Below are 21,655 nucleotides of genomic sequence, written 5' to 3'. Positions count from 1 at the left end.
TAGCCTTTTTCCTTCTTTTTCTTGGGATATTTTGTTTATACTACGATTTTAGCACATTTAAGGCTGCTAATCAAGTTTCTTCATCATACCTGGATCGAAAAGGAAGAGTATCTGTTGAACTGGAGTCATTTCTTTTCTTTTCCCTTTTCCTTTCCCTTCCCTCTTTCCCTCTTTTGAAATTAGATCTCCCTCTCTCAGACTAGAAGTGTAGCAGCCAGTCATTAGCCCAATACTACCATTGATTGGCATGGGAGCTTTGCAATGCTCATTTTTCTCTCCTGGGCCAGTTTGTCCCTCCTGAGGCAGTTTGGCGGCCTCCCATCCTAAGGCATCACCATTTTGGTGTGTGATACCTTCTTTTACTTATAAAGTAAGGATTATTGTATTATGTGTGAGTATTATGCTTGTGGTACAATGGAAAGAATACTTGCTCTAGAGTCAGAAGACTTGGCCTCAATTCTATTTCTGATGCCTACTGCCTATGTGACTTCAGGCAAATTATTTACTTACTATTCTGGGCCTCAGTTTCTTCTTACGTACAATGAGAGGGTTGGACCAGTCGGTCACTAATGTCGCTTCTAGCTTTAGAACTGTGATCCCACAAATAAAAATAATGCCCTTCATCACTGAGTAATCAATGAATGCCCACCTTTAAAAACAAATGGATAAAATTCCCTTTGTATACACTCTAATGAAAAATATGCTGCCTTTTTGTGTCTCCAGTGTATTCAGATTTGGAATGGTGTTCACGATAGTTCGGAGTCTGTCTTCAAGAAATATGCTAACATTTATCAAATGTAAAGGTTCCTGGAAATACAACAATTTGTTCGGATTGGTAATTGACTCAATTACTCTCCAAACTGAAAACAAGAAAAAAACACTTAAGCACTTTTCTCATAAAGAATACTGTTAGGCAGCGGCAGAAATATAAAATTTACAGGTAAAGCATAATCTTGTCCTCATGGAGCTTATAGTCTCTCAGCAAAGAATTTTCCTCACAAAAATCTTGTGAAGTAAGTATTATTGCTCTCAGTTTACAGATGAGAAAACAGGTTCAGACAGAGGAAATTATTCGTCTGTGGTGAGGAGCTTTAAGAGGGCTAGTTGTATACAGGAAGGAAAGGAAGAATCTCCTGCCTTTCTGGATGCATGGACACAACCGGGCTTCTCAGACAGTTTATAGGCAGCACCCACTCTAGGGACAGCTGGATGGTGCAGGGGACAGAGTGTTGGGCCTGGAATTAGGAAGACTTACCCTTATGAGTTCAAATCCAGCCTCAGATATTTACTAGCTCTGTGACCCTGGGCAAGTCATTTAACCCTGTCTGCCTCAGTTCCTCATCTGTAAAATGATCTGAAGAAGGGAATGGCAAACCATTCCAGTATCTTTGCCAAGAGAACCCCAAATTTGGTCCAGAAGAGTCAGACATGACTGAAATGACTCAACAATAACAACACCCACTTTGGTTGCCCAAATTGTTCTTAGACTCAAATATCGGGTCGCTAGACGGAAGCTGGTACTTCAAGGGTCAAGGCAGGCATCCTGTGTGTACCCACGCCTGAAACTCTAACTCATGTGCCTTCGCCAATGTGCTTCCCTTGAACGATCAGTCAATAAACACAATTAGCTCTTAGCAAAAACATTACATAGTAAGAACAATAGCTACAAAACATCTTTTTAACCTTCCCTCCACAAACAATAAAAACCTTTCCCCTTTCATGACCTTTTGTACAGCACTGTTTTTAAAGTCAATCTGAGAATTGTCTCCTCACAAAGAGGTGCTCTGAAGTCAACCAAACTCTTCCCACATCTAGACTGAGAATCACTGGCCTCAGATCTGTATGAGCTGGATAACAACTAATGAAACTTAATTTCTTCCAGCAGTATTGCACACATAGATACACACAGACATGCAGACATAACCGTCCCAGAGCACAGAAACACCCATCTTAGAATAGCCACTCATCATATCTCCAGGAAACCAGAGATACGACGTCTCTAAAGCCCTATGTATGTAACATGGTGATGTCTGATGTGGGCTGTTTGTGGAGGGAAGAGTGAAAAATCATGCTCACTATTTATTTTTACTCTGAGTATATCTCACTGGGAAAGAGTTGGCTAGTAAAGATGTGTGTGTGTGTGTGTGTGTGTGTGTGTGTGTGTGTGTGTGTGTGTGTGCTGGCAGAATGAAAGATTCCAAATACTTATAAGGAACTAGAGGTCTAGATCTCTACAGGCAAATTAGTGTGATTCAAAACTGAAAAAAATGTAGCTGGGAAGAAAACTTCAAATACCCCTGCTTTCTAGTTGCCTTTGGCTTAGGAAGAGAAATGAATAGCTCCATAGCAAGAAATTGAACCTGGACCTTTACCCTTGGTTTGATGGCACACGTCTCTCAGCCCTGCTGTTTGACAGAGCCAACAAGGCCCCAGAGATCATAGGAGAAGTAACTTCCTTCTCAGAGGCTAACTGTCTCTCTAGGGGCAGCAATCTTTCAACTGGATTCTTGGAGGGAGGCAGGAAGGCATGGGGATTTATTTTCATCTCTGCCTAGTATGCGTTGGCTAGACACAGGAAACTTTGCCCGTTGATGTTTGTTGTATTTGTAGCTTTGAGAAAGTCCACAGAGTTGGTAAATCTAAGCATGTAAAGGAGCCTGAACTTTCCATATGGTTTTACTGGATTATAGATTCTCAGACAGCCAACTTTTTGTGGTCAACTTTTTTTTTTTAACAGCAGTAAAACAAAATTCCTTGGAAAAGTCCAGGCAGGTGTGTGTGTGTGTGTGTGTATGTGTAGTTTACATACATTTGTGGTTCCCATACTTTGTGGCTAAAAATACCCCAAGCCCATATCCCACCTTCCAATGCATACTCAGGTTTCGGCTACATTGCCATGTACAGTCCTTATGTGTGGTTTGCCTTTGCTTGGGTCTGAAAATAATTTGGAAGAAACGGAAACATAAAATTTGATTTGGCCCAAAATTTCTTTTCTCCATTTCATTTAAAAAATATAACTAGTCCAGTCATTTCTATATAAGGCTGAATAGACCAAGTTTGGTTAATGCAGGAAAAAAAAACCCTGGTCTTGTAGACAGCTTCAAATCTGGTATTTGTACAAACTAAGATTAAAAAAAAAATCAGTGATATAAGTCTTGGCTTCGAAGATTGCAGCATTACAGGAGGAGGTTTTCTTTTCCCCTGTGGTACCTACCACCCCACCATCTCCATATCCCCCTGCCCCATCCATTGGCAAACATCATGCTAGTTCATAACTTTGCCATTTTGGGTTTCTTACTTTACAAAGGCCTTTTTGACATTGGGTTGAGCTAGAGTGAACACTAAACTCCCAAAGGCACAAAGGTGCATATCAATGTGTGCTTCTTTTCAGAAGTCAACAAAAAAAAAATAAAAATCAGGAAATCAAACACATAATGTGGTTACCCATCAAAAGGTAGTGTGAGATGGTGGAAAGTGCATAGATCTTAGTGTCAGGATGCCTGACTTTAGAATTGACATGCCATGCTATAGAGCCTGGGAGAGCTATTTAACAAAGTGGATAGAGTGCTGAACCTTGAGTCAGGAGTGTCTCATCTTCCTGAGTTTAAATCTGGCCTCAGACACTTTCGAGCTGTGACCTTGGGAAAGTCACTTAAGCCTCTTTACTTCAGTTTCCTCAACTTAAAATGAGCTAGAGGATTAAATGGCAAGCCACTCCAGCATCTTTGCCAAGAAAACCCCAAATGGGGTCACAAAGAGTTGGACACAACTGAGACAACTTAACAACAACAACAACAAGAGCCTGGGACAAGTCAATTAAACATTCTGTGTCTTAGTTTCTTCATTTCTAAATGGAATGATAAGACTAGCTTATCTCTGATGTCTTTTCCAGTTCTAAAATTCTATGATTCTAAATCTTTTTTATCATATTCGTAGCCTTAATTGAATAAGTTCTCCTTTTATTAAGTTATTGTAGATTAATCCCTGGCATATTACTCATTGTATACATATCTAGATTTACTATGTTGATAGTAGACAGTAGAGAGGTAGTATAGCATTATGGACGAAGATCACAGGATTATAGATCATAGATTGAGAACTGGAAGGGACCTCAGGACCACATTGTCCAATACTCTCATTTTAGAGATGAATAAACTTCGATCTAGGTTGGTATTCCCTTCAGATGCTACCTGTGTGACCAAGAAAGTCACTTAGCCTCTATGGACCTTAGTTTTTTCTCATCTTTGAAATGGAAATAATAATAGCACCTACCTCATGGAGTTGTCATAGGATCATACAACTAGATCTAGAAAGGACCTCAAAAGTCATCTAGATCAAGCTCCTCATTTTACAGATGAGGAAATCAAGGCCAAAAGAAATTAAATGACTTGCCCAAAATCATATATGTAATAAGTGGCTCCCATAAGTCTGAATTTAGCAGGAATAATAAAATGTATGCAAAGTATTTTGCAAACCTTAAAGTGCTGGATGAATGAGTTATCAGTATTGGCTTCAGCAGCACTGTCAATGTAAATATTTCTTTCAAGTAAACATTCTTTCCAGTTCGTATTTTTTAAAAGGCTCCACTGGTGATTAATACATACATGGGTCTAGGAGTCTTTGAGCAGTCTTTCTGTCAAAGAAATTAACCCTATTCCATGAGATTGTTTTCATATGAGAAGATATATTCGTGCTAAATATTATACTAGAACTGTGGAAGTAAAAATCAATTTGTAGCAATCTTTTTTTTACGTGTTTCTATGTGTGGTATAGTTTTCATAGACAAAGAAGTAAATCTCCGTACTTATTAGATATCTGCCTAAATTGGTATATGCCGACTTAGCATAGTCAATGCTTTATGTGGAAACAATTGGTAAAGAATTAATTTTCTTTCCTCCGGACCCTATTCTTTATATGACTTGCCTCCTTTCTCCATGCCTCCAGTGGAAGTGGTCTGCATTACATTTATCTCTTCATTGCCCTTATAGGCAAGTACTTTTTTCCCAAGTGAATTAAGTTTTTAACTTGAATTTTAGAAATCTCCCAGTCCATCTTCAGTCATGTCTAACCTTCTTGCCATTCCCTGGCAGGGACAGTTTTCCATGTAGGCCCCCTGATAGCTTCCTAGAAGTGAAAGAGCTTTTGAGATGTGCGTTTTGCCAATATAATAGCTACGCAGTTACTGAGTTTCTTTTTTCCCTTTCATTTTTATAAAGTAGACATTTCCCTTACTAAACAGTTCAATTTCTGTTCCATCCTGAAAGTTTTTTTTTTAATCGACCAAAGTTGGACATTTATAATGGTCTACATCCTAAAGCCCTAGCTGTGGAATTTAAGGCAGACCTACAACAGCTACAGCTTAAAGTGAACATTTGTCTTTTAATAGCCTGACTGAATTTTCAACAGTATGGGATAATTTTTCAAGCATTGATCCCATTTAGGATTATGTAACTGTAGTGGATTCTGCTTCTCCTTCCTCCTCACTTACACTCTTCTAGATTGGGGAAAGGATGGGGGCCACAAGGCTCATAGCTTCATAGACTTAAAACCGGAAAGAGCCTCAGAGGTCACCTGGTCCAACCTTCTCATTTTACAAGTGAAAAACACCGAAGACCAAAGAAGTTAAATGACTTACTTGAAGGTCAAGAGGTAGAGCCGAACTTCCAACCAAGATCCTCTGACTACATGTCTGCTAGTTTACTCAAAGCTCAGTGCTGTTTCTCAAAGCTCAGTGTACCATTACAATGCCTCTTTTCTCCTACCAATTCACTCTGCCCTAGTTTTGTCTAGTGACAGGCTATGGTAATGGTAATTTGAATAAACTTAAACAGTTTCCCAGTGAGATTTGTTAGGACTTGAGATACAACTGGAAAGAAATTGAGTTGTCCCTTCCCAGCAATACAAGGATCTAAGACATCTCCAAAGGCCTCATGATGGAAAATGCTATCCACATTCAAAGAAAGACCTATGGAATTTGAATGCAGATTGAAGCATACTATTTGCTATTTTTTTCTCTTCTGTTGAGTTTTGTTTCCTCTTTCTGTCATTCCTCCTATTGGTTCTAATTCTTATTTACAACATCACTAATGTGAAAATATGTTTAACAGGAATGTATATGTATAGCCTATATGAGATTGTGTGCCATCTTGGGAAGTTGGTGGGAAGGACGGGGGAGAAAAATTTTAAACTCAAAAACATATGGAAATGATTGTTGATAAATCAAAATAAATTAATAAAAAAAAGAAACTGAGTTGCTTCTTAAAGTTCTTAGACTAGTAGAAATTGTTCATTTCAGAGGAAGACACTATTTAGGTCTGAACCCAGGGCCAATGACTTGTACCGGCTTATAGACAGGGAGGACAAACATGTTCTTGGATTCTGATCAAAATTCAGTGAACCATAGGGAGGGCACCCCTTGATTAAAGCACCTCACTTAGCACCTTTAGAGCTATGACTATTAGAGCTCATGAAGTATCTCCCTCTCACCTCCCACCCTTTCCGTAGCCACAGTGGCCCAGTATCCATGACAAAGGTTACTGGGGTCTAAAGAGCTATAGTGCATAATCCATGAATGAGAAAGATGCCATCTGCCTGGAGTTGTGCAAGACTAGAGAGGGAATTCCAATACTGAGTGTTGAGGAGGAGCTGCCTAGCACCATCTCCTAGGAGCCAAAAGAGGTAGTAATGTTGATGGCATCCTACTCTTTACCGGAGACCTCTGCTGAGAGCTGATCATATAACTACAGAATATTCTACCTACTTAAAAAAATACTACATGGAGAAATGCTTAGTGAGAGTGTTGCTGCATTGGGCATTTATATAAGCCACTGAGATTCTAAATGGGACTCTGGGGAGAAGGTTGCTCATTAGAGGGTTTTATTTTTCATGAGCTCTGTTGTAAGCTCTATTTTGTTTTCTTCAAATTGCTAATAATATATATTTTTAAATTCTTCTGACTTTTGTGGACTATGTTTTTTTTTTAAAGAAACCAATGTTTATTTTCCGTCAGCATTTTTCCAACACTATTAGAACACATGGGGTAAAACTTAAGACCACTTTGTGGTAGTTCCTACCCACTCAGTGGCCTGAGCAGTAGGAGCCGCCGACCACACCTCCGTAGCCGGCTGAGCACTCCAGTCTTTGGTAGGGAACTGCTGAATAGGCACGGATGGCACCTGTATTCCCTCAGACCAATCAGCCACCTCTGGTTGAGTAGCAGTGAATTCTGGGACAGGTGCAGTCCATTCACCTTGGAACTCCTCCTTTGTCACTGCCTTCTCAGCTGTGGCCTGCTCTTCTTTTTCAACCTCTTCTGGATCCCTGTAGAAGTAAAGATCAGGCATGACCTCCCATGGGTGATCACGGGAGATGGTACCAAACATACGCAGAACTTCATGGGCCAGCATCCACCACATCAGACCCACTGAGTGAGCTCCCTTGTTGTTAAACGGAATGGCAATATCCACATGTCGAAATGGGGAGTCTGTATTGCACAATGCAATGGTTGGAAGGTTAACATATAACATTTCAGTAAGAGGCTAGTGATCAGCTCGAGGATCAGTGACCAGTGAGAAGTGAGGCTCCCTGAAAGCTGCCTGGATCTGGTTAGTGAAAGTGCCTGGTGTGAAACGTCCAGCAGTAGGTGTGGCGCCAGTGGCAATAGCAAATTTCAGAACAGCTCGCTGGTCAGTGTTCCTGGATGAGATGACACTGACATCAGCTGGATTTTCAATGGCAACAATGTCACAAGCTGCCAGCAGAAGCTTTTCCCAAGTTCTCTTCAAAATGATTATGTAGATACCATCACTCTTTCTTTTGTAGATATACTGTTCCATCTGTAAGTCCGAATTGGTGCCACCCACATGGGTTCCTGCAGCAAGGAATTTGAGGGCATCCTCCTCCTTCATCTGCAAGACATTTAGGGCTCTGGACATTGGGAAAGTTTCCCTTTGAAGTTACAACGGAAACCAAGAGCAAAGCTTTATGGAACCCTGTATGGGGCAGCACAGAAAAGCGGACCATGTTCTTGCAAGGAGAGTTGATGTCAGCATCCAGAGTATAGTCATACAGTGGTTTTTCTTGGGTAGGAGAAAATAGTTAATGAGGTAGGAAATGACTTCCCAAATGCATTTGTGCCTTATCACTATTTCGTAACAATTTTTAATAAAAAAGGTCACATAGTCCTCATATCCTGTGTGTGAAAACCTGCAAATATGCAGAAAAACACTTATCTTTGAAGGGCCATTTGGGTTATCCAATGTAATTGAAACTTTTGGAGCCATTTAAAATTATTAAGACTATTAGCTCTGGCTTGGGTGAGGAGGAAAATATGAACTATTTTTTTGCTCAAGTAGAAACTAGTTTTGCCGTTTGCCCAGACTTTAAAGTCATAAAAGTAATGGGGTTGTTTTTTTGGTGCTTAATATCTCAAAGGTGGCTTCCATTGGCTACATTGCTTTATTGCTTGTTGCAAGTCAGAAATAATTCATGTCTGTACATATTTTGACATCTCTTACATGTTGTCATTACCTCATGGGGTCATTGTGAGTCTCAAATGAGATAATATATTTAAAGCCTTTACTAAACTTTAAGATATCATATAAATGTCAGTTATTGTTGCCATAATCTTGTTCTCATCTTTCTAATAGAATTCAGAAAAAAAATTAATATCCATATAGTCTTGTATATTTAATGTTCTGTGGACTGTTTCACAGGTGGATAAAATAACTGCTTTTTGTACTTATATAAAACTATTCTGATGCAAGCTTTTCTTCTGGAGGCTCACTGATACAGCGTCAGTCTTGGCACAATTTCAGTAGTAGTCAAGATAACAGCATTGATATGTACTTCAGCCTGTTCCCACAGGACATCGATCTCCTATGTTGGGTATCTATAGTTTGAAAGCTTTTCATTCTTTGTAGTTTAGAATTTATAAATACTTTATGGTAGCATCTATTAAAACTATTGTTTTTAAATTTTTAATAGATTAATGTTATATCTTGGTCACTGTGGATGACAGTTGTTTGTGATAATGGTTCCATTCCAATAGGTTATTGTTTGTGTTCTCTAGCATATGTTGAGGTCTTTATTAGTAATATGCTTAATTAGTAATGCTTAATTAGTAAAATTTGTTCTCTGTTATTTCATAAAACATAGCTAGTTTGTTATATAGAATTCTAGCCACCAGGTTATATTTTGCCAGGTATTCAGTAGGTGCTAATTTTTTTCAGCTGATAATGTATAGTTTCTATTATTTCCTTGAATAATGTGCAGTGGTAAACAAGCTTAGACTTCTTAAGGATAATCCTTCTGTAATTTGTAATTGCAATGCTTTTATCCTAAATTGCAAGCATAAACCCTCCTTTTCCCAAAATAATTGACAATAATATTCCTGATATCTAACATTTAAATGCCTTTTTAAAGTTTGAAAGGTAATTTACATATGTTATCTTACTTGATTTAAAAAATAATTTCACTCAGCCATTTTTCTGATACATCTTTGCTGATATATATTGTCAGCTAAGATCATGCAGATGTGACCCATGTAGGACCTTTGTATTCTGTTATTGAATTTTAGCCAATTCCTAGGCTCCAACTAGAGGCAAACCACTTTTGTTTACGTTTGACCCATCTAATGCTGTGTAACTGTTTTAGTTTTTACTCTTGCTTGTTGAAGTCACACATACTTGTTGCAAAAATATCTCATTAGTTTTTTAATTATTTATTTAGCATATGTTGTGAGAAAGTCTATCAATCTTCCTTCTGTTTACAGGGAAGTATTAATTTTGCTATACCTGCTTTTAGGTTGATAGGGCCTATTTTTCATTAATATCATATGGGTCTTGTCTGAACACTTTTGAAATCTCTTATGTCCATTTTCTAGCACCAAAAGGTATATTAAATCTGGAATCACACAAGTAATAACTGCTTCAAATGTATTCCTCTAATTACATTTTGATTTTAGGGTGGCAGTAAGTCTCTGAATATACGCAGTCAAAGTTTTCTCATAGCTTTTTGCTCAATGTCTTATCTGGTGAAAACAAAGGTATATGTATATAAATATTGCCCTTGTCCTTATTTCAATTTGACCTTTGGATTCAATCTTGAAGCCTTTGGTCTCTGTCTTTTCCTTGGCATACATTGAAAGTGTTATTTTTATTTACTTTTAAATGTCAACTTTGACATTATTAGAAGAATATTCCAAGTGATGAAGGAGCAGTGTAATGTGTTTTAGGTAGAAAAATATAGTGTACTTTTATTCATGTGTAACAGTGACTACTTTGGCTCCCACTGCCTGAGGACCAGGTATGTTGCATTTCTTCCCCTCCCCCAAGGCTTTTCTATTATATGTTTTTTTGGGGGGTGGTCATCTCATCTCTTCTATTGGCTTAACCCCCAGTCCATTTTACCACTTAACAGTCATTAGAATTTACAAAGGGATGTTTACTTTAAAGTTACAGGAAGAATCAAATAAATATTTCTACTCCCAACACCTGAGGGGCCATAATCCTTCTTACTCCACCTTGGTCTCTTAGGAAGGAGAGAGATTAGGTTCAGATATTTACTCAGTTCCTATATAGCATTAGGCCTGTCAAGTTGCAAGTCCAAAACCCCCATGGACCTGTTTCCTGAGTCCCTAGCTTCTCGTGGCTTCCTTACTGGGTTGCCTGCGATATCCAACCTGTGCTCTTGGGCTCCAAGTTCCCCTTGGCCTAAACTCCCAACTCTGAGACTCCATTACTTGAATCTAGAACTGAAAAAGACAAACAAAACAGGACCAAAACACCAAGCTTTTTCTCAGTGCTACAGAGTGTGAGAGGGAAGGAGAAAGTGGCCCTTCCTTGTCCATCCTACTGCCTGGTACTCTTGCTGTGAGTGAATGAGTCCTTCACCTCTAGATACCACTTAGAAAGAAAGAGTGCCTGTGCCTCAGTCAGGTAGATTAAAGACACAGTCAGTTCTGGCTATGAAGCCAATGAAAAATTGCTATACCAAGCATGTGGTAGGAGAACTTAAAATGTGCATCTTCCCACAGAAGTAAGTTCTTGGTGTCTCCCATGTGGGTGGCTTCATCTTAGGTGATTTGGGCACATGCCAAAGTCTATTTGTATATGTACATCAATTGTAATAAAATATTTTGGCTTGACTCCCTCTTCACCTTAGAAGCAACATTTGGCAATTCTTAGGCACATCCTTGTTTCTCTCAGCATTATTTTCTTATGCTTATAGATTTGGAGGGGTCAGTAGTATCATCATTTTTGAGTGTCTGCTGTTAAGAAAGGTGAGATGAAGCTTATGTCTGAGAGAATACTGGTTAAGTACCTTACCAGTAATTTATATGCTACTGTGCAGCATTTGAACCAATAATTAAAATCTTTAGATAACTATGCCACTTTACAGATTTAAAGAAAAACTAGAATTTCAGTGACCTCCCTTTACATAACTGCCCTATCATTCATTATATCAATGATATGAAAGCCTTCTGTTTCTAATTTGTTCCAACATGCATTTTTGCTAAATAGGACTGCTTGTGGTGGCATAAATAACCAGAAAGTTTCCATGCCATTCTTAGTGTAAAATTCTATGATTTCTCCTCAAACCACTAAAATGAAATTTTTTTAATTGATATTGAATAATTTAATTTTTACACTGCTTTGACTCTTTATATTACCTTAATCTTTTTATCTTTTTTTGCTTTCAATTACTTATTAGGGAAATTGAGATTTCCTGTTATACTCATATTTCCTAGATTCCATCCTATATGTTTTTCTTGTGTATATTTTAATTGGGTGATATGCTGTTCATATTTCCTGCTCTGTATACCACCTATATATTGATATAGCCTTCCAATGCCTTACTGTAGCTCTTTAATAGCTCTCTCAATTTTCTTCTGCCATGGTAGAGTTCAATGACTGTCCTTTTATATATTCCTTGATGGTTCCATCTAACTTTGTTTGGTTCTTGCTTTGGCAAAACTCACTTTATATACTAGTATGTGTAGGTCCCGAAATTTATTTGCAACTCTGTCAAATGCTGTGGGAGCATTCATTAATTTATAATGGTCATAATAGGTGCTAGTTTCTAAAAATTACTCTATTTGCAAGTATAAGTGGCTGTTCATTCATGCCATAAAATTCAAAAAAATTTTTTTTTATAAAATTCCAATCTGAGTGTGGCCATATCCCTCTTAAAACCATTTTGTATAACAGCATAGTTTATTTCAGGCAGCTAGGTAGCACAGTGACTGGGCCTGAAGTCAGGAAGACTCATTTTCCTGAGTTCATATTTGACCTCAGACACTTGCTAGCTGTGTGACCTTGGGAAAGTCATTTAAACTTGTTTGTCTCAGTTCCTCATTTGCAAAATGAGCTGGAGAAGGAAATGGCAAACTACTACAGTATCTTTGCCAAGAAAACCCCAAATAGGGTCATGAAGAGTTGGCATGACTCAACAACAACAACAACAACAACAATAACATTTATTTCATCTATTTAATTTTTAAGTAGAATTTTCAGAGTCTGAGATAAGTGAAGATTTTAAGTTATTACCAATTTCAACTTTTCCTTCTACGGAGTTTAATACATCTTGATTTCATTTCTTATTTTATCTAGCCTAGGCTTAAGGATAATTTTTTTTTAAAATTATTGTCAGGAATGTATAAAGAAAATGCGTTCTGGGGTAGAGCCAAGATGGCGGAGTGAAAGCAGTGACTTGCTTGAGCTCTCCCCCAGACCCCTCCAAATACCTGTAAAAAATGGCTCTATCAAATTCTAAAGCAACAGAACCCACAAAAAGACTGAGTGAAGCAAATTTCCAGCCCAAGACAACCTGGATGGTTGATCAGAAAGGTATATCGCATCGGATTGTCAGAGGAGCACAGTGTGGCGTAGGCGCGCAGGCCACAGTGAACCTGGAGAAGGCCTCAGAGGACTAATCACGAGCAGCTGTGGTGATTTCCAGATGTCTGAACCCATGAATGCCAAAGACAACTGAGAAGGTCAGTGGGAAAAGTCTGTTTCTGTGGTGCTGAGAGAGGAGTGCAGGTCTCAGCTCCAGTTCCCTGAGAGCTTGGCCCTGGGACAGTGGCTGCCTCCTGAGCTTCCGGCTCACAGACTAAGGGGGAATCGAGTGGCTGATCAGAAGGGGATTGCAGGAATCTCTTTGCTTTGCCAATGCTTGGATCTGGGTCACAGTTCTGGGCGGTGGTCTTGGGGCAAGGAGGAGCACTGGTATGGTAGAGCTTGTAGTGGTTGTGGAGAGAAAACCCTGTTCACAGTTCCAGGACAGAAAGGAGTGCTTATGGTCGCCAATAGAACCACAGCACAGGCTGGCAAAGGAGTAAAAACCTCACCCCTTATCATACCACCTTGGAAGAACTGAAAATTTACAGGTCCCTACAAGTATCTCTGAAAACAGCTGTACAAATCCCCAAAGCTTGGGACAGTACATTCTTCACATTGGAAACAGACTTTTACCTTAACAAAGAGTTTAAACTCAAGTAATTGGCCGGGATCACGAGCAAGCAGCGCAAAAAGAGTCAGAATATATTATCTTATTTTGTTGATAAAGAAGATCAAAAACATACAACCAGAAGACAACAAAGTCAAAGTTCCTACATCCAAAACCTCCAAGAAAAATATGAATCAGTCCCAGGCCTTGGAAGAGCTCAAAAGGGATTTTGAGAAGCAAATAAGGGAAGTAGAGGAAAAACTGGGAAGAGAAATGAGAGTGATGCAAGAAAATCATGAAAAACAAGTCAACAGCTTGCTAAAGGAGACCCAAAAAAATACTGAAGAAAATAACACCTTACAAAATAGAATAACCCAAATGGCAAAAGAGGTCCAAAAAGACAATGAGGGGAATGCCCTAAAAAGCAAAATTGGCCAAATGGAAAAGGAAGTCCAAAAGATTACTGAAGAAAATACTGCCTTAAAAATTGGAGTAGAGCAATTGGAAGCTAATGACTTTATGAGAAATCAAGACACTATAAAACAAATCCAAAAGAATGAAAAAATAGAAGATAATGTGAAGCATCTAATTGGAAAAACAACTGACCTGTAAAATAGATCCAGGAGAGAGAATTTAAAAATTATTGGACTATCTGAAAGTCATGATCAAAAAAAGAGCCTACACATCATCTTTCAAGAAATTATCAAGGAAAACTGCCCTGATATTTTAGAAACAGAGGGCAAAATAGAAATTGAAAGAATCCACCGATCTCCTCCTAAAAGAGATCCCCAAAGGAAAACTCCCAGGAATATTTTAGCCAAATTCCAGAGTTCCCAAATCAAGGAGAAAATATTACAAGCTGCCAGAAGGAAACAATTCAAGTATTTGTGGAAACACAATCAGGATAACACAAGATTTAGCAGCTTCTACATTAAAGGGCCACAGGGCATGGAATATAATATTCTGGAGGGCAAAGGAGATAGGATTACCCAGCAAAACTGAGTATAATCCTTCAGGGGAAAAAATGGTCATTCAGTGAAATAGAGGACTTTCAAGCATTCTTGATGAAAAGACCAGAGCTGAATAGAAAATTTGATTTTCAAACACAAGACTCAAGTGGAACATGAAGAGGTAAACAGGAAATCATGAGACTTATTAAGGTTGAATTGTTTACATTCCTACATGGAAAGATGATATTTATAACTCATGAGACCTTTGTCAGTCTTAGGGTAGTTGGAGGGAAAAAATTATATGTATGTATGTATGGACAGTTAGATAGATAGATAGATAGATGGCACAAGGTGAGTTGAAGTTTAAGGGGTCATATCTGGAGAATAAAATTAAGGGATGAGAGAGGATTATATTAGGAGAAGAAGAAAGGGAGAGGTAGAATGGGGTAAATTATTTCACAAAAAAAACAGAAAAGAAAAGGCTCTTGCAGTGGAGGGGAAATAGTGGAAGGTGAGAGGGAATGAGTGAATCTTATTATCATAGGATTTGGCTTCAGGAGGGAATAACATACACATTCAGTTGGGTATGGAAATCTGTCTTACCCTACAGGAAAATAGGGGGAGAAGGGGACAAGAGAGCAGGGGGATGATAGAGAGGAGGGCAGATTGGGAAAGGGGATAATCAGAAGCAAATACTTCTGAGGAGGGACAGGGTCAAAAGAAAGAATAGAATAAATGCGGGGCAGGATAGGATTAAGGGAAACAGAGGTAGTTTTTCACAACATGTCTACTGTGGAAATGTTTTACATAACTGCACTTGTATAACCTATATTGAGTTGCTTGCCTTTTCAATGAGGGTGGGTGGGAGGGAGGAGGGGAGAAAATTTGGAACCCAAAGTTTTAAAAACACATGCTTAAAAAAAATGTTTTCACATGCAACTGGGAAATAAGAAATGCAAGAAATGAGGTATAGAACTCTATCCTGCCCTACAGGAAAATAGAAGAAAGGGATAAGAGAAGGGGTAGAGAGATAGAAGAGAGGGCAGACAAGGAGAAGGGATATTCAGAATGCATGCCATATTGGGGTGGGGGGAGGGACAAGATGGGAAGAAAATTTGGAACTCAAAGTGTTGTGGAAGTAAATGTTGAAAACTAAAAATAAATAAATTTATATTAAAAAAAAAGAAAATGCATTCCCTTATAGTATGAGTAGCCATTTTTAGAAGTAGTAAGGTCAGATTTAGACAATGCATATAGAAAGGGAAGTTATAATGACATTTAATCAGAATAAAAATAGCAATTGGTTACCTGTATCCTTTCTCAAGAAATTATGTAAAAAAAGTTGTAGATATGTCTCTTATGTTTCCATAATCTTGGGTTGTCATAAACCTTAAACAAAAAAATAAGCTTTGTACCAACCAACAGTAAGAAGCATTGCATTAAATAAGGAAGGTCATCTTTTTTTTTTTTTTAGGCAATTGGGGTTATGTGACTTGCCCAGGGTCACACAGCTAGTAAGTGTCAAGTGTTTGGTCTGAGGCTGGATTTGAACTCAGGTCCTCCTGACTTCAGGGCCGGTGCTTTATCCACTGGGTCACCTAGCTGCCCTAGTGGAAGGTCATCTTGCAAAAGATTTGTAAAGCTCATGGTTTGTCACAAGGTTTTAATATATGGCATTGATAGCTTTCTAAAAGCTATCAAAAATTTTCCCCCTCCATCATTCCCTAGTGATAACTACCCATTGAAATTTATCCTCCACTGATAAAACTAAGACAACAAAAGCCATATTTCTCTGGAATTTCTAGAGGCCATATTTCTCTGGAATTTCTGGAACAGACTGGAATTTCACATGTCACCATTTGCATCCAAAGGGTGATGTGTTTCCAATGAATAAATTTTTTTTCCAGTAGCTACTGTTCACTGGCACAGTGGAATCCTTGGAAGTACAATGGCTCAGAGTTTATGGCGTCTTGTTTCTCCTTCTAGAACAGATAGTTTGAAAGAGGTCATTTGCATCTTCCGTAATACATGAAATTGGTCCCAGATCACTCTTTATATGAGGAAATTTTCTATAGGAGAAGATAGAGTTTCCAAAGCTTTATTCTTCAAAATTCAACAAAAAAGGCCTTGTTGAAGCAGTCTACTATAACAACAGCAAGAACAGTAACAAATTCCCAACATATTCAAATGCAACAAGTATGTGCTTTCTAATATTTTGGGGGAGATAAATGCATTGGGGTTTACCATGAGGTAGAATGAATTGGAGGTATTTAATCTGAAGAAGACAAGACTTAGGGAAGACATGATAGTTGTCATTAAGTATTTGAGGCACCTAGGAGACAGGCATCAAACACACTATCTCAGGACATGTTGCCCACAGCATTCTTGAGTTTAGCCCTAATAAGATTAAAATGTAATTGGAAATTAGTTAACAAAATAAATAAAAAATGAACAAAATCTGTTATGTTGCTCATAGCAATCCGTATATAGGGGACCCCATTTTTATTTGAATTTGGATATTACTGATGTAGATGATGGATAAAACTTTCTCTGCTTGGCCCAAAGCACACCCAGAAATAATGGGTAGAAGTATGGTGTATTTAAGCTTTGTGTAAGGAAAAGCTTCCTAAGAAGTAGAAGTACCCAAATGTGTAATGGGTTAAAACTGGCAATAATGGGTTGCCCCTTATAGAGGGTCTTCAGCCTCATCCTGCATGCTCACTTGTCAGTTATGTCATGGAGGAGAATCTTACAAAAGTTTGAAGTGGAATAGTGACCTCAGAGGTCCCTTTCTACTCTGAAATTCCATGGCCAGTAACTGCATAAACTATATAATTTTGTGTCATATGATACAAAAGACCTAGATACAGTTTGTGAAATTTAGTACCTTTTTGGACTATTGACCTCACTTGGAAAATCTGGGATTTGAAATGCTGCTCTCTTTTGATTAAAAATAAAAGCTCTTTCTTAATATTACACATCAGTGATGTCCTGTGTTTCCCTTAAGCAAATAGTAAAAGCAAAAGTGTAAACTGAGGCATGCCTTTTATGTTACTATTGGTAGTAGCATTTCTAACTCAACTTGTCTTAATTCTAATACCTTCTCTCTATTAATTACTTCAAATTTATCCTGTATTTAACTTGCTTTGTATGTATTTGTATGCATGTTGCTCTCCCATTGGGTTATAAGCTCCTTGAGGTCAAAGACTGTCTTTTGCCTCTTTTTTTTTTTTTAATAACCTCAGTGCTTATAATAGTGCCTGACATGTAGTATGTGCTTAAAAATATTTATTGATTGAGCTACTAGTTGTCTTTTCTATGGATCTAGGAATCTATATGTCATACTGAGATATTTTGATAACCCTATGACTTCAATTAGAGTAAAGTGAAAATGCAGATTGAAATGCCTTACCTCCATTCTACTACATGGTTTCTTATTCTGTGTGATTCAGCTGACTATAGAGAACTCAAGTTTATGGATTTGAGGTGATGCCAAGGCAATGAGATCCATAATATAGAAGGAAAAATACCTTTATCAAAGAAATGGAAAAGTTAAATAAGGGGGAGCTAATGCTTCTAAAAGCATGGGGGTGTGATAGGTGCTGATAAAATCTCTGGGAACTAGGGGGGCTGTATGGTCAGCTCATGGGTTTGGGTTAGGCAGAAGCTTCACTGAGCTAGGCTAAGGTAGAACTTTTATATGAAATTGAATTCTTTGTGTATCAACTCAGCAATTGCCTCTTATACAACAGACATTAACCAGTGGTTCCCAGCACTCAGATATGTGAGGGCAAATAATGGGGTCCTACAAGCTGGGTTCAGGTAGAGGTCACTATGTGTCTGAAAAATGGAAAAAAGGTCTTATGTTGAACTTGTCTGTAGGTAAATAATCTCTTCCAAAATTTGCTTGCCTGCTACAGATACTGATCTTTGTGTTCCCACAAATCCTTAATAGAAGATCATCCTAATTCAATATTCTGGAGTTCTTCCCTTAGTTCTTTTAAAACTTTGAGGGTACCACTTTAACTTGTTCATCAGTTGTATCCTTTTCTGATTACAAGGTTGTCCCACATCTCTTTTATACATGTTTTTATGATGTCTTCAGGGCTATTTCTCTCTTGATAACACATTAAAGTCTATTTATATTTCCCACCAGTACTTAAGCCTCTCCATCATATTTTAGCAAAAATATAGAAGTAGTTGTAGATATTTGCAGAATATTAGTATATCTCTATGTTTGTTATTTGAATGTTCTTGGTTAGCAAGCCAATACTAATAGATGATTTTTTAAATGGTCAAACAACAGGATGTTTCATAGAGTGTTTATACTTTGGAGGGTCATTATATATAAAGCTCTGTATAATCCTCAGCTTTGAGGCTTAAATCAATTTTTTTTTCATTTCATCAATTGTGATTAGGCACTGTGAAATTATTTCATGCTTTCTAAAATACCAAGAGAGTAATTAATCAGTATTAATATATAATGAAAAGCATAAATCAAGTAAAAATCCTCTAGGGTATTGAATAGATGATCTGTGAAGGATCTATGGGAAAATATGGGAAAGATTAGACAAAATAGGTTCTTTATAAGTAGAGAGAATTGTTATATTAAGGAAAATAAAGGACCATAAAAAGACCAAGAGTGTATATCTCTACTGTTTTCTTCTATTTCTTTGCATTAGTTATTTAAGAAAACTTTCTTAAGTGAGAATCAGGACAGCATTTTACATAGTAACAATATTATGCAATGATTGACTATGAATGCCTTAGCTATTCTCAGCAATACAATGACCTAAGACAGCTCCGAAGGACACTTGATGAAAAATACTATCTGCATCCTGAGAAAGAACTGATGGAGTCTGAATGAAGATTGAAGCATACTATTTTCACTTTTTTTGTGTCTTTTTTCTTTGTTCTGTGTTTTCTTTCACAACATGACTACTGTGGAAATAAGTTTTGCATGATTGCCCATGTATAACCTATATAGATTACTTACTGTTTCAGGGTGGGGAAAGTGGAGGAGGGAGAGAATTTTGAACTCAAAATTTAAAAAAAGTGAATGTTAAAAATTGTTTTTACATGTAATTGGGGAAAAGGAAATATTATTAAAAATTAAAATAAAAACCCTTATCTCTTTTTGCTTATTTTCTTGAATTCTGCATTCAGTTGGGTATATCTTTCCCTTTCTCCTTTACCTTTTGCTTTCTTTCTTTACTCAGCTACTTGTAAAACCTCATTAGATAGCCATTTTGCTTTCTTGCTCTTCTTTGTCTTTGGAATTCTTTTTTTGTTGCTTCCTCTTGTATAATGTTGCAAATTTCTGTCCTTAATTCTTCAGGTACTATAATGACCAGATCTAGTCCGTTAAATCTATTCATCACATCCACTTCCTAAGGGATGTTATTTAATTCATACCTATGTGATCTGATGGTTTTCCCTACTTTCTTCAATTTAAATCTGAATTTTGCAATAGAAAGTTCCTTATCTGAGCCACACTCAGTTCTAGGTCTTGTTTTCAGTGACTGTATAGTGCTTCTTTCCCTTTGGCTGCAAAATATATAATCTGAAAGTGAAAATAGTATGCTTCAATCTTCATTCAGACTCCATCAGTTCTTTCTCAGGATGCAGATAGTATTTTTCATCAAGTGTCCTTCGGAGCTGTCTTAGGTCATTGTATTGCTGAGAATAGCTAAGGCATTCATAGTCAATCATTGCATAATATTGTTACTATGTAAAATGCTGTCCTGATTCTCACTTAAGAAAGTTTTCTTAAATAACTAATGCAATCTGATTTCCACATTGACTATCTGGTGATGTCCATGTGTAGAGTTGCCTTTTGGGTTGTTGAAAAACAGTGTTTGTTATGACCAGTGAGTTATCTTGACAGAATTCTATTGTTCTTTGCCCTGCTTCATTTTGTCCTTCAAGGCCAAACTTGCCTGTTATTCCACTTATCTTGATTTTCTTCTTTAGAATCCCCTTTGATGAAGGTGACTTTTTTTGGTGTTATTTCTAGATGATATTGTAGATCTTCATAGAACCGATTAACTGTGGCCTCTGGCATCCGTGCTTTGAGCATGAGTAACTTGTGTTACTGTGATGAATGGTTTGCCTTTGATTTGAACAGATACCATTCTGTCATTTTTGAGCTTATATTCCAGTACTTCTTTTCGCACTCTTTTCCTAAGAGGACTATTCCATTTCTTCCAAGGGCTTTTTGCCCATAATAGTATATATGGTGATCACCTAAATTAAATTCACCCATTTTCGTCCATTTAAGTTCATTGACATCCAAGATGGAGATGTTTAATCTTTCCATCTCCTGTTAGACCATATCCAACTTACCATGGTTCATTGATCTTTTGCTCTAGGCTTCCATGCAATATTGATTTTTACAGCATCAGACTTTCTTTTTGTCGCCAGACACATCCACTTCTGAGCTTCCTTTCAGCTTTGGCCCAGCTGCTTCATTAGCACTGGAGCTACTTGTAGTTGTTCTCTGCCCTTCCTCAGTAGCATATTAGACACCTTTCAACCTGAGAGGCTCATCTTCCAATGCCATTTCTTTTATTATTTTGATACTGTCCATGGGTTTTTCTTGACAAAGATACTGGAGTGGTTTGCCATTTCCTTCTCCAGTGGTACACTTTCTGTCATTATATGACCTGATAGAGACAAAGCTTTTGACAAAGTGCAGCACTTTTAAGCTAAAAATCTTAGGAACTTTTCTAAAATAAAAATGTATTAAAATAATTTGTTTTTATTTCATCTACATTCTTAATATATTCCTCTCTCTCACTTCTGGAGATCAATCCCTTACAATGGAAAAAAGGGGGAGCAGAAGAAAAATGTTACATAAAACTAACAAATATAGTAAGTATTTGTCATTATATACAGTGCCCCGTATCCATAGTCCCTCAACTCTGCAAAGAAGCAGAAGAGGTGTCTTATCATATTTCTTCTTCAGGGCTAAGTCTGGTTGTATTAATTTTAGAGCACTTTCCATTTTGATTATTTTTTGTTGTTGTTATTTCCATTTTCATTTAGTCATCTTTTATACTGTTTTCTTAATTCTTCTTTAGTTAATGTAAATCTCTTCATGTTTCTCTATATTCATTATATTAATCATTTCTCATATTGTAGTACTATTCCATTACATTCATTCACTACAGTTTGTTTAACAACTCTCCTTTCAGTGGGCATCTACTTCATATCTGATTGCTTGCTACTGCAAAAAGAGCTGCTGTAAATATTTT

General features: G+C 37.5%; 1 long non-coding RNA gene and 1 pseudogene across 1 annotated transcript in view; one reads left to right on the top strand and one right to left on the bottom strand.

Annotated features, from left to right (window-relative positions):
• LOC144457550 (uncharacterized) overlaps positions 1-21,655 on the top strand; it is a 382,871-nt gene that overhangs the window by 294,810 nt on the left and 66,406 nt on the right. The window lies entirely within an intron of this gene.
• LOC110208881 (small ribosomal subunit protein uS2 pseudogene) lies at positions 7,047-7,934 on the bottom strand (annotated as a pseudogene).

The sequence above is a fragment of the Phascolarctos cinereus genome, unplaced genomic scaffold, assembly GCF_003287225.1.
Source record: "Phascolarctos cinereus isolate Bilbo 61053 unplaced genomic scaffold, phaCin_HiC Scaffold_5;HRSCAF=322, whole genome shotgun sequence".
Classification (NCBI taxonomy): domain Eukaryota; kingdom Metazoa; phylum Chordata; class Mammalia; order Diprotodontia; family Phascolarctidae; genus Phascolarctos; species Phascolarctos cinereus.
The sequence above is the reverse complement of the archived record's forward strand: the minus strand, read 5'-3'. Positions and strand labels throughout refer to the sequence as shown.